Source organism: Aricia agestis, chromosome 15, assembly GCF_905147365.1.
Source record: "Aricia agestis chromosome 15, ilAriAges1.1, whole genome shotgun sequence".
NCBI lineage: Eukaryota > Metazoa > Arthropoda > Insecta > Lepidoptera > Lycaenidae > Aricia > Aricia agestis.
The window spans coordinates 12,271,355-12,285,213 of NC_056420.1; the positions used below are offsets into that span (position 1 = coordinate 12,271,355).

Below are 13,859 nucleotides of genomic sequence, written 5' to 3' on the forward strand. Positions count from 1 at the left end.
ACCGATTTTGCTGAAATTTGGTATGAAGATACTTTGAGTCCCGAGAAAGGACATGATATACTTTTTATCCCGGAAAAATGCACGGTACCCGCGCGATAAACAAATTTAGGCGCAACGGAGTTGCGAGCGTCATCTCGACTAGATGAGATGACGCTCGCTGCTCCGCAAAAAAGATTTATTTCTAAAAGTTATTTTCTTAATTACCCCTTTTCATACTCACCCTTGTGTTCCTATGGGCCCTTACACGGCACCGCAGCGGCAGCGGCACGGAATCGGCGCCGTGTGTAAGGGCAAATAGAAATAATACAAGGATGAGTAACGGAGCGGCACCGCTGCGGTGGCGGTGCCGCTGCCGCTGCGGCGTGTGTGTAAACAGCCTTACGGTTAAAAATTATCACTCTTTTATTAGACCATTGAAGTATGCAAATGTGTCCAGTGGCTGGAATAGCTCGAATATTTGTCTGTAATAATAATAATAATAATGCTTCACACCACGTCTGTCTGGCCCCGTAGTAAGTACCTGAAGGACTTGTGTTACGGGTACCAGACAACGAAAATATATTTAATACTTTTATACTATACATTAAGTATATTTAAAAAATTTATTATATGATACACAGTTTGTTATATTTAATACACATCCATGACCCAGGAACTTTGAAAATTTTGTTCCCTCGGCGGGATTCGAACCCGCGACCACCGGCTTGAACTACCAACAGCCCACCAACAGAGCCACAGAGGTCGTCTGTAGTTGTCTGTCTGATTGTTTTTGTCTGCAGTGCAGATGTTAGTTCAAATCATTCAACGGTTAACGAATCTAATTCCGTAGATTCCGAACATAACAATACTTAGGAGGAAACTGGAAAATATTATCCATAAAAGTCTTTCTTTTACAATTGAATACATTATGATTTATTCCCTTGAAGATCGCACGCGAGAAATTTCGGACCCAGAAATCACTCAAAAACCCTCCTTACATTCATAAGAATTACTTTGTCTGGTAACAAAGTGCCCCTTTAGGGGATATTTGACAGGGCCATTAATCCCCCCCAGGGGTCCGCGGTGACAAGGGGTTGGGGGTATAAAGGACCCCGCTCGGAATCCTCGTAAATGCGCTTGTGTGACGCGGGTTTTATGTTTTCCTCTCGTTATAAAAAACAGCTTCCTCCAACTGTCTATAAACGGCAGGTGTAATTTCACCTTTCTGGAGATCCGTAGGCGAGTGATGAAAACCTATTTAGTGACGACCTCTGTGGCTCAGTTGGTGGGCTGTTGGGAGCTCAAGCCGGGGGTCGCGGGTTCGAATCCCGCCGATGGAACAAAAAGTTTTCAAACTTCGGTCATGGACGTGTATCATATAATAAAAATCTTAAATATATGTATAGTATAAAAGTATTAAATATATTTTCGTTGTCTGGTACCCGTAACACAAGTCCTTCAGGTACTTACCACGGGGCCAGACTGACGTGGTGTGAAGGGTCCATAGATATTAAGATATTATTGTAGACATAAATATTTTTGGCATTCTTATCTAAGCTCACAACATCAATGATCAGTTGACTCTACTACTTAAGTGAATAAAACGCTAATGAGTTTGTAAGTCCGCCACTATGATGCCACTTTGCTATGATGCCACGGACAGATACACACACAGAGAGACAAACAGACAAACAGACACGTCAAACTTATAACAAAGTCGGGGGTTAAAAAACTTATAAACAAGATTTTTAACCCCCGACAAAAGAGAGGGGTCTTTTGTCGGGGGTTAAAAATCTTATTAGTTATTATGATCCAGATGTTTGCAATAATTGTTTAGTTGACAAATAATTTTGCAACAGTATTTTATTATTTTTGTAATAATAACAAAAAGTAACATAATGATTACTGAACCACTATTTGTAATTCCACTCGCTCTTGTCGAGTCGTATAACATTTTACACCTTTCACTCGACGTACTCAATAAAAACGCGTTTTAAACAAAATATCAACTTTACTTTTGTGTTGTTAATAAAATAAATACTGCCCAATACGAAATTGGTGGTGTCTGGAATGTTGTCGTCAGAATTCATTTTGTAGAACTTTGTATTCTCTTTTGTTCTCATTGTAAAGATCTTTAATCGTAATTTTTATTATTTCATTATGAAATTTTTAATTTTTATGACGCCGTGAACAATGACAGCTGACTTCCCTGCTGTTTAATTTTCATTAAATCTGTTTTGATAAACTTTTAGCATACTTAAACAACTTATTTGTCACATAAGCGTTGGCGCATGATATTATACCAATATTAAGAATAATGAACGTCTAGTTGTATTATAAAATACTATCTGTCCCGGCAAACGTTTCTTTGCCATATAAAGTATTTCGCCCGTATTATTTTATTGAAGTGACTAAATAAGTATGTCACCATGGCAACGTCCATCGCTATCCCGTCGCACAAACAATGGTCGCCGTCAGTCTCGACTTGTAATAATTTACTATTATTTATTCAACAAATGCACTTATCAATATAATAAGTACCCAGTAGCCGATTTTCAGACCCAATGAATATGCATAATATAAAATTTGGTTAAAATCAGTAAAGCCGTTTCGGAGGAGTACGCGGCCTAACATTGTGACACGAGAATTTTATACATATATAAGATATAACTACAATATTTTCACGCTAGAGTCAGCATCAGCATAGACAGTTAACAAAAAGTTAGCAGAGGGCTAGACAATCAATTTTATTGTATATCAACCCTAGACGGCCAATAATATTGCACAATATCACGTATTGTGCAATATTATTGACCGTCTAGGGTTGATATTAAACGCGCCCGCCTTTTACCTTATTGTCAAATTGTTCAATGATATTGCATATTAAAATTGATCATCTAGGGGCCCGTTACGACAACGTTTCTGTCAATATTCTGATATGACGTGTGCAAGTAGTGCAACACGTTAGATTTTGGACCTTATTTTCCTGTTCTGAGCTTTGGACGGATTATTTGTTGTACGTGCTAGTAGCGATCTGCATCATGGTTCTTTATCATGGAACGGGGCCTTTAGAAATATAGAGGTAGTTATTGTAGCAATTTCTACTAACTGATCGACTGAATACAAAACGACTCAAAATGTACATCAAGCCAGATCGAGTACAATAGCTTGTCTCGTTAACTGTACATCTGTTAGGTTTATCTGACAGGCTTTGGGAAAATCTAGACGGACTGACTTCAAGTCATAATACGAGTAAGTTCTGTAATCACGCTGTTGAAAGTGCGACTATTAGTTATTAAATTAAATAGAAGACAAATATTATCATACTAGACGTTGCCCGCACTAAGGTTGCGCTAAATTATCGCGCGGGGACCATACATTTTATGAAATAAAAAGTTTCCCAGATCTCAAAGTATAATATATAACAGTTACCAAATTTCAGTAAAATCGGTTCAGTGGTTTAAGCGTAAAGAGCAAACGACGTGTCGTCGCGACACTATGCTGGTTTCTATGTGTTTCTATGAAATACCCTCCGCAGCAAGCGACACGAAGCTAGCGACACTTATTCATAGAGATACATAGAAACGTCACGACACGTCGTCTGCAGTTGTCGCGAGTCGCTTGGTTCCAACTTGTACCTTTAGTATAGTATAACAGCGATAACGTACATTAATAGGCTTGTTCTTCTATACGAACACCTGATTCCCTAGGGCTGTCGATTCAATAGAAAGAATTAACATATTTTGATGTAATAAAATATATTTTGGACAGCCCTAAAGAGAAAATGTTTAATGAGTTAATATTTTTTTCGATCGAAATTTATGTTGTAATAATTATCATGTCCATTGTTTTAGTATATTTTATGAAAAAAACCGAATTATAAGTGTGCGAAATTTCATGCACCTACGTTTCCGCATTTTTCGTCAAAAGGGGACCAAAGTTTTTTGCTCACGTATTAATATAATATAGATAATTCCCAAGTTTTGCCAGTAAAATCTTGGAGATATTTACAAAAATATTACCACTGTCAACCCTATTTCCGGGTTGCCATTGTGAGGGATGGGGCACTTTTAAGCACATCTCCTTTCAACAGAGCGTGACAGGTATCATTAATTTAATAGTAAGGGTTAGACCAATTTCTTAGGACCGAGGTTAGAGTAATGATAAGACCTGGAATAATACGGCTTATTTATTAGCGAGATTACTATAAATGATAGTCGTCCGTATTATGTTGCGGGGAAGTAGGTAAGTTATAGCTTTGCGGTTGGTTTTGTCCATTCAATTATTTTACCAGCATTTTTCTTCAAGATAATAGTAACAAAAACTGTTAAGTAAAGTAACTTCCCTTTAAATGTCTTACAGGATTTTTTCTTGAGGATATCAAACAAAAACTGTTAACTAAAGTACCTTCCCTTTAAAAATTTTACAGGATTTTTTTAGGATATTAAAAAAATCGGCCATATGCGAGTAGGACTTGCGTACTAAGGGTTCCGTACGATTATAGAGCAGAATTAGGTCAAAAATTGTATTTTTTGTATGGGAACCCCCCTTATGTTTTTATTTTATTGGGAAAAATTCAAGTACTTACCTAACTGTTGCCATTATTGATATAGAGCAAAAAAGGCCAAAAAAATCACGTTGTATGGGAGCCCACCTTAAATATTAACTTTATTTTGTTTTTAGTATTTCTTGTTATAGCGGCACCAGAAATACATACGAGTAATATGTAAACATTTCAGAAGTCTAGCTATAGCGGTTCTTGAGTTACAGCCTGGAGACAGACAGACGGACAGACGGACTGACGGACAGACAACGAAGTCTCATGAATTGGGTCCCGTTTTCGCCCTTTGGGTACAGGAACCGTAATAAAAACTGTAAACTAAAGCTAACCCTTTAAAAAATTTACAAGATTTTTTTTGATAAGTTTAAAAAAAATAAGTTCGGTGCTTTGGAAATATTTTGTAGTTGTTTTCTCATTAAGATAAACTTATCTTCGTTACAGTGCATTTTAAATTAACACCGCGAGCGGCAAGTTTGTCAATTCAGAGTCTATCTTCTGTAGTAAACAAAGTTTAATTTTAAAGGTGCATGCAGGTACAACGTGTTCAAAATGCATCGCAACGTATCACCTCGTCAAGATGCAATGTGAACTGACCCTTCTATTCTATTATATTATTATATTCTATTATATTATTTATATAACTGATCATTTCTATTTGGTTCTTATCTATAGTTTTCAACACTACGTGTATATTAATACTGATTAATATGATTAAAAATAATAAATTATGTAAAATACTATCATGGTATTATATGTTTTTAACTTTTGGCTGAGTACTGTTTTTATCATCATAATATTAATACGCGAACGAAAAACTTTGTAACCCGTTTTACGAAAAATGGGGAAACGTAGGTGCATGAAATTTTGCACAGTTATAGTTTATATGGTGAAGGAGTGCATCGAACGAATATTATTTTGAAATTATGCTTTTATCATACATTTTTTTAACAAATAAAACATTACACACACTACAACACACACATGAGAAATGACAGATTTTTGAGTGACAAGCCTATACATACAAATTATCTCTTTTATTTATGGTTGAAGTCTGTTGATAACAAGTTGACAAATTGAAAATGGATTATAGGTTTTTTTATTGAATCTGAGATACTTTTAGACAATGCTTACACGGCCAGTCTGAGCTCAGCTAAGTCCCAGAGACAAGAGTTGAAAAAAAATATGATAAAGTCAATATTTTTACAAAATATAGGTAGTAGTCCTAATGTCGTTGAAACTAAGGTCGAATTTCGACCATTGGGTGATCTCTAGTTCCTATAAAATCTTGTAAATTATGAATTGCATATTTTGAAGTATAAAACAATCGTGTGTGAGGCGATATGACGCGTATAAAGTGTATGATTTACGGTCCCGGATTTGCGGACTGACCCCGGGCTACTGACGAGCTACGGGTGACCGTCCGTTTACCGCAAGCGACCGCGATCGACAAATATTCAAGTAAGTATATTATGTAAATAAAATTTAAATCGAGATAAAAATATGCAAGGTGATAGTGTATAAGCATTTTCTGTGAAAATACAAGGAGAAAAAACCATCTTTTGAGCGTGGTTACGTTTAGAAAATTGTATACTGCGTCTACTTTTTCTTGACAGACTGTAAATGCTACTTTATGACATACACACTAAAGTGTCAGTCTGTCTTTCTGTCTATCTGTTATCTCTTCACACTTAAACCGCTGAACCGATTTTGCTGAAATATGGTTTGGAGATACTTTGAGTCCCGGGAAAGGACATAGGATACTTTTTATCCCGAAAAATGGACGGTTCCCGTGCGAATGAATTTCGGCACAACGGAGTTGAAGGCGTCATCTATTAGGCTAAAGGTATCATTTTCTGCCGACATTGGTCTAGCGGTCCATGCCACCGCTGCTTTTTAGTGGAGTCCTTGCCGCGTTGATCGGAACCTTAAGGGTAGCTTTCGGATCTTTGCCTCGAGTGACCGCGACCGACAAAAATTCAAACAAAATGCCACTTTATGATATAGGCTATAGGTTTCATTTTACTACTCGTACGCCACTAGCTTTTACGCCGCCACCGGCGGCAGCGTGGGTCGCCACACGAATGTCAGTAGAAAATGATACCTATTGTATATGCATTTTATTTGAATTTTTATCGGTCGCGGTCGCTCGCTGCAAAGACCCGAAAGCCACCTTTACGGGTCGCGGGCTACGGGCATTAGCAATATAAAAACAGGCCCCGGGCCGCATAAAACTATTTTATCGCGGTGTATTTTACGATTTAGATTGACGTTTCGATTGCAGGAAGCGGTTTGAAAATGTTTTATGGAATTATTAGTCCGGATGGCGCACAAATATTTTTACCACCAAAGAAAATTGGTGGAGGTGATAAGCGGAATTGGTCTTGCTCTTGCTGTTTTGCAAGACCAAGACCAATTCTTTTGTAAGCACACAAAAAAGCACAATCGGTTCAGCCGTTTCGGAGGAGTTTAGGAGCAAACACTAGATGTATTTTATATTATTTTTAATGAGAAAGAATGTATTTCTGTTACCTCTTTAAGCTCAAACTGCTGAACCGATTTTGCTGAAATTTGGTATAGAGATAATTTGAGTTCGAAAGGGAAGCATACTTTTTATCCCGAAAAAATGTACGGTTCCAGCGCGATACACGAATTTTGTCGCAGCGGAGTTGAGGGCGTCATCTGGTCATAAATATCCCGTTAACATAAGTTAATCAGGTGCTATGATAATAAAAATTTTCATTAACTCCAGGAAGGGATACGAAAAGGCAATATATTTTCATAATGAACCATTAATAACTTATGAACTATCAACCCCTTATAACTTTTTTATGCGCCATAAAAAGTTATTTCGGTGAAAATGTGATCACTATTTATGATACTAACGATTATTACCGCATTAATGAGGCAAATTAAATTAGTAAACTTTATTTAGCCCCAATTTCATCAACGACTCTTGAAGTTAACACTCGAATTAGTATCACGTTACCTCTTTTGTTTAACTTATGAATGAAAGAGAAGACACAACATTTTAACAAGATGTTAACACTAACTGACGTTGGTGAAATTGAAGCTTAGGCTATGCGTCCGCGCGACAGAGCGGTTTAGCCGCTACTAAAACTAAATTTCTGAAAAAAAAAAAAACTTGCGTATATTCGCCGAGGCGCGCAGGCGAGCACGTTTAGCCCGTCAGCATTATCGGACGGGTCAACGAACACCGCCGCTGCCGCCCCCACCCGCGTTCCCCTCCCGGTTGCGCCGACGCCGAGTCCACAGGCGACTCAGCAACTACTCAAAAACTACGCGACAGTAATTGCTGGTCGCCCCGAACCTCCCCCGCGGGTGAAAACATATGGGGAGAATGAGAGCCGCAAGGATCCGGAGAGCCGCAAGGCTACGAAGACCCGCAAGGTGGAGTCTTCTCGACCTGACAAGGACGAGAGCAAGGGGTGCGATAAGGAGGGATTCATCCTGGTGGAGAGGAGGAAGAAGAAGCCCGCCGCCCACAACCATCGCGGCACCGCACCCTGTGTACCTGATCTGCATCTGCGGAGCGAGATCCCCGCGACGCCCCTGTACATATCCCGCCTGCACTGGTCCATAGACGTCGAGGACGTCGTGGACTACTACCAGAAGAAGATGACACTGCGCCTGAGGGTCGAGGGTCTGCAGTCTCGCCACAAGGTTAACTTTAGCTCCTTTGTGGTGAGAGTACCGACGAATCTTCTGTTGACTTTTTAAGGTTTATTTTATATTATATTATTAATATGTATGTTAGATTTAAAGTATTTGTTATATGAGCCTCTGATGCCCGAAATAAAGATGATTTGATTTGTATTAGGTACCATACTTACTTTAAAGTAAGATTCAACGTCTCACATTGCAGAGTCATGCAATAAGATTATGTAGATATGCGGGACGAAACGGGCGGCCGGACGCCTGATGTACGAGACCGCAGAACTATAAAACGCAAGGATTATCTTAGCCATAGAACTTGTAGTGTGGCAGATGTGACAATATTAAAGCAACGTTAGATTTGGTTTTTTAATATTGTGGGTCAAAACAATTTTTGCGTCATAATTTTCGGAAGCTGAAGAACTTAATAAAACAGAAAAATTATAATAATATAACCCCCACACCGGTTTCGGTGACGGTAGCCAGCTTCGTTGTAACTAGGCCAGTTACGTAGGAATATTTAATAGTGTCCAAGTGTGTACTGCGCGTACACAAAAGCACTCTTTATTCCTTTTACTCTCATAACCCAGTGGGACCGACGACCGACACGACTGGCAAGAGATCAGGCGCAGGATCTACTTTTTACATGCCCATCTGATGCGTGCATCATCTTACTTGTCAGACAATCAGGTAATCAGCCTGCTCTGTCCTTGCCAAACTTAAAAATAACGCGGGAGTTGAACCCACGACCTCGGAGCCAAGAGCCACGCTCTACAAATCACGGAGGCGCTAAAATAACTGAAAGTTGTATTTAATTTTTATACAAATACAAGCAATTTTTTTACATTATGTCGTATCTACTAAAACACTTACTCTATGACCACGTAAACAACAATGATATCAACTCAGGTTGAATATGAATAAACATTTTAATTCGTCCGTCATCCCAAACTTTAACAAATGGGAAGACAAAGTTGCACAGTCTGCTTAACCGATTTGTACCGGTATGACCTACATTTGAATGTATGAATAAATTATCGAGGTATATAAATGCGGCACGGGACACGACGAGACAGTAACGGGGCAGCGCGTGACGCCAGAGCCTAATGCTGTAGTTTTGTTGTGGCCACGAAACGGGAGTGCAACGACAGGACAAGAGACGCTACAGTGATTTAGGTAGATACTACATTCAGTTTATCACGATCACACGAGGATGCTTAATGCTGTAGTTTTGTGAGGCCACGACACGCGAGTGCACCGACATGACAAAAATGCAGTGATTGATACAGCAGTTACTGCAGTGATAGTTTATCACGGAGTTAGTTATGATAATATGGCGCATGATGAGGATGCCCAGTGAAGTCATTTTGTAGTGATATATTATATATGAATTCAGATAATAGATATGAATTCAGTGATGAAATTGAAGCAGACATTAGGTTCACTCAGTTTAACATGGCGTATACATTCGATGAACTGGACTACGTCTTATTCAATCTTATACACTTTCTTCTTGTGGTTATACTCATCTTACAGGCATTCTGAAAAAGAAAAATTAGTGTTATTTTTCTATAAAATAATCTAAGTGAAATTCCAAAGAAATAACACAATGAGTTAAAAATAACTCATTAAATAGCGGCAGCAAAACAAAATTATATGGTCTTCTAGCAAATTATTACTTTGTGCCTGTAGATCGCTCCGGCAAAAAAAAGCTGAACGTTATAATTAGCAAACAATAAAAACGCCACACGTTTTGATGAAACCGTCGGCGTCGCATCCCCGCGAGTTTCGTGGCCAAGTCGTTACACTGAATCAATTTGGGAGGCTGCGAATACGTGCACCTTTTGTACCGAGAAAAGATTTGGAATTTAATTATTTTTGAGCTTTTAGCGAATTGAGGACTGAATTTTAATCTGCTAAGTTGAAGCGCACTTTTGACCGATCTGACGCTTATTGGGGATCAATTTTTCATACTTTTATTTCGAACTCGAAACTGGGATTAAAAGATGAAATTGTTGGAAATATACGTTTATATTGAAAGTTAATTTGCGATGTAATCTTAGGTCTTAATAATCAAGTTAGAAAAGAGCTTTGAGCATCAAAAGATAAGAGGTAAACGTTATTTTGCGTTACGTTATTTTGGGTATCAAAAGAGACGTTGGTCGAATCTCAGATGTATGATATACAGGAAAAGTACACAAAGTCTTAACAAAATAAATTTTGCAATTGCATATAATGCAATACAAGAATAAATAATGTATTTAAATATGCTAGCCATAATATAAATTGTTACATCATTTTATTTCCAACTTTCCGATTCCGCTTTTTTATAAATTTAATTTCATTAAGTGGAATTAAAATGTGCATACCGCAAGTCATTACAGTGCGCTGTGAAATATTATTTAACTGCAATTTTAATTCACTTAATTATATTACATTCACGGCGAACTGACCACAAAATCTACAGCGTTTATTCTCTATATGTTAACTATAATTGCAGCTTTTTACATTTTTTTTCTATGGACGCCTCACACCACGTCAGTCTGACCCCGTGCTAAGTTCCTGAAGGACTTGTGTTACAGGTACCTACCAGACAAAATGTATTATATACTTTTATACTATACATTTATTTAAGATTTTTATTACAAAATATTTTTTATATTTTATACTATACATATATTTAAGATTTTTATTATATCATACTTACACATATATTTTAATACACAACCAGACCCGGGGACATTGAAAACTTTTTGTTCCGTCGGCAGGATTCGAACCCGCGACCCCCTTCTTGAGCCACAGAGGTCGTAATTTTTTTGATTAAACACATTTGTAATTTTTTTGATTGAACACATTGATTTAACTATGAGTTAAAATGCTTCTGTTCTCAGTTATCTTTATAAAAGGTTATAGATATAGGTCCATAGAGGATACAATACAATATCATATTCAAGATCGTTTCATATTAAATGAACAGGGATATTTCAAGGTTGCCAAAATTCAGAAAATAATTGCTGCTTATGCAGTTGGTAATCAACAATTTTCACTTTTCAATTAACTTTACTTTTTTTATATATTAAATCCATTGCCGACGAAGTCTAAACGTAATCTTAAGCAAGAAATGATTAAGATTTACTCCACAGTAGGTAATAATGAATAAATAATTACATAATAAAGAGAAAACATTATTTTGTACTACCTACTCGACCATGTGGATGTATGACATAGAATACACTAAACTCTAAAGTAAGCTATTTATAACGTCATAAGCGAGAAGAGTTATTATTGTACCTTGTCTCAGAGTTAGTATAATCAGCCCTTATAATTGTCATGATTAAAGAAAGACATTTCCCCGAATAATTAAGTAGACGAAGACATAAACATGTGTTCACAGTGTCGTATATGTTTAGTGTTATGTGGCTGCACCCTTACCTTAATGGTCGTTAACGCGAAAAGTGCGCAGTCAGCACCCACTCTGAATTAGACCTTACGTTTCATTTGGGAGTATATATGAAAGTAACATAATGAAGATTAAAGTGTACTAAGATGAGTAGATTACAACAATAGTAATAGTACTAGAATGTTTTATAACCAACTATAAAAAAAAACTAGAAATTCAACGAGTGTTTTTGGAACGTAATTCGTTATCGCGCGTTGCGCCTTGGGCTAGACTGAAAAAGTTGTAACGACACTCTTTTATTAGTACCTGCATGGTACTACGTAGAGGGCGTTGATAGTATTCCAGTGCATCAACTAGATGGCGTTTTTTGAGAATAAATAACGACGCGTTGTTAGTATTTCTGGGCGTCAGTAGAGGTCGTTTTTTAAATATTTTTTTTGAGTGTATAATAATATGTATACAGGTTTTTTAAACAAAAGAAATAACTTCGTTCCATTCGGGTGTCCCTTGACACCTGTCAAGTTTTTTTTTGTTTTACTTACGTAAAATGTTTATAGTGTGCATTTTAAAGTTCGCTAAGGTCCTGTTTTATTATCTACTTTTTTTATCTGTTTTATTTCTAACATTCCATTGAAAGAAATAAAAATAGAATATCCTTCGATCGCGGATTCTTGGAAATCTATTGTGGACCACATGCCACATGTGGACGCTTGGGAGTTGAAACTATTGGCTAGGTAGATAGAAAAGAATATAGAATAAGATATTGGCTAAGTGATTTTTATTCCCCTACTTGTTGACCGGTTCGGGAACCACCCCGTCAAGATTACACAACTGTAAAATTAAAAATCCGATCCACTTCTATAATTACAACTGCATTTGAATTAAATGAAAACCGATGAAGTTATACAAGTATAGTTTATACGGTCTCATTAAAATCGTAAAAGAACCATTAACGGACCGTTCGCCGGGGCCGGGAGCAGAAACCCTATTTCTTTATTTGTTTTAACTTGTTCAATACGATCCCTTTGAATAACTTGGTATATTTTATAACGAAGCTTTTTAACTTAGTGCCACTGCGTTGCCAGTGATAGTTTTATAAGCATTTCTCCAGAAAATAATTAATCGACATAAAATATGTTAACACAAGAGTTATGTTCAACAGTTCATTGGATTGAATCGAAAATGAAAAGTGACTATTTTTTATCTTGATCAAAAAAAATATTTATATTTAATCGCTTTTTCGGTAATGGCTGTAATAATGAAATTTATATTTTAGGAATAAAGGAGAGAATAATTATATTAACCCACGATCGTGGAATAACGAGACACAATAGCTTATCTATTGTTATCGCGGCCGGATGCGGCCGCTTAGGACTTCATGAATTAAGGTGATTTTAATTCTTATGTAAAATTGCAAATTGTGACGTTACAAATGAGACCAAGTGTAATAAGATGGGGAAGGGGTCTAAAAATCATAAAAATTGTTTGACGTACTTTATGGACGGTATCCTTATACATACAAGGACCCAATACCCTTATAAACATATTCCAATCAAAAGGCCGTCTAATAAATTTCAGCATGTTTCAAATTGTAATATATTATAAGTTATTGGCAGTGCCATAAATAAGGCGTGTTCACAATAGCGCCGGTTTCAATATGTACGCAATAAATCTTGCCTTATAATAAATATCGGACAATTAATTCACTGTTGGGCACTATATCTAGTTCAGTAACAGCCTTCAGTTTGGTATTCGTTATAGTGGATCGATCATTATTGAATCAAAATCGTATGAATTTTTAATTTGTTCGTATAGAAAACCAGAACAGTGACATAAATCCATATCCACTCTTCTATGCTAATCCATATTTAATATTATAAATGCGAACGTGTATATCAATCTATTTGTTACCTCTTCACGCCCAAACCGCTGAACCAAGTTTGCTAAAATTTCGTATGGAGATACTTTAAGTCCCGGGAAAGAACATAGGATACTTTGTATCCCAAAAACCGTACGGTTCCCGCGCGACAAACGAACTTTGGCGCAACGGGGTTGCGGGGCCATCTAGAAGTTAATATGTCAACAAACTAGATGGCGTTGTGTAACAGAACGCTCAAACAACTTGGGACGTAATTACAATTAATTAATGATTGCCAATCGAGCCGCGAAAACACGTGACGGAAATGAGCTATTTCATTATGATCGTATTACTAAATAGTAGTAGTATTCTATGTTTAAGCTTTTAAA

General features: G+C 37.0%; 1 long non-coding RNA gene across 1 annotated transcript; it reads left to right on the plus strand.

The window, feature by feature from the left end:
• Positions 1-300: 300 nt before the first annotated feature.
• LOC121734281 lies at positions 301-13,452 on the plus strand. Its single transcript, XR_006036697.1, has 3 exons — positions 301-383; positions 741-743; positions 13,441-13,452. It is a non-coding gene; the product is annotated as an uncharacterized LOC121734281 (long non-coding RNA).
• Positions 13,453-13,859: the final 407 nt, after the last annotated feature.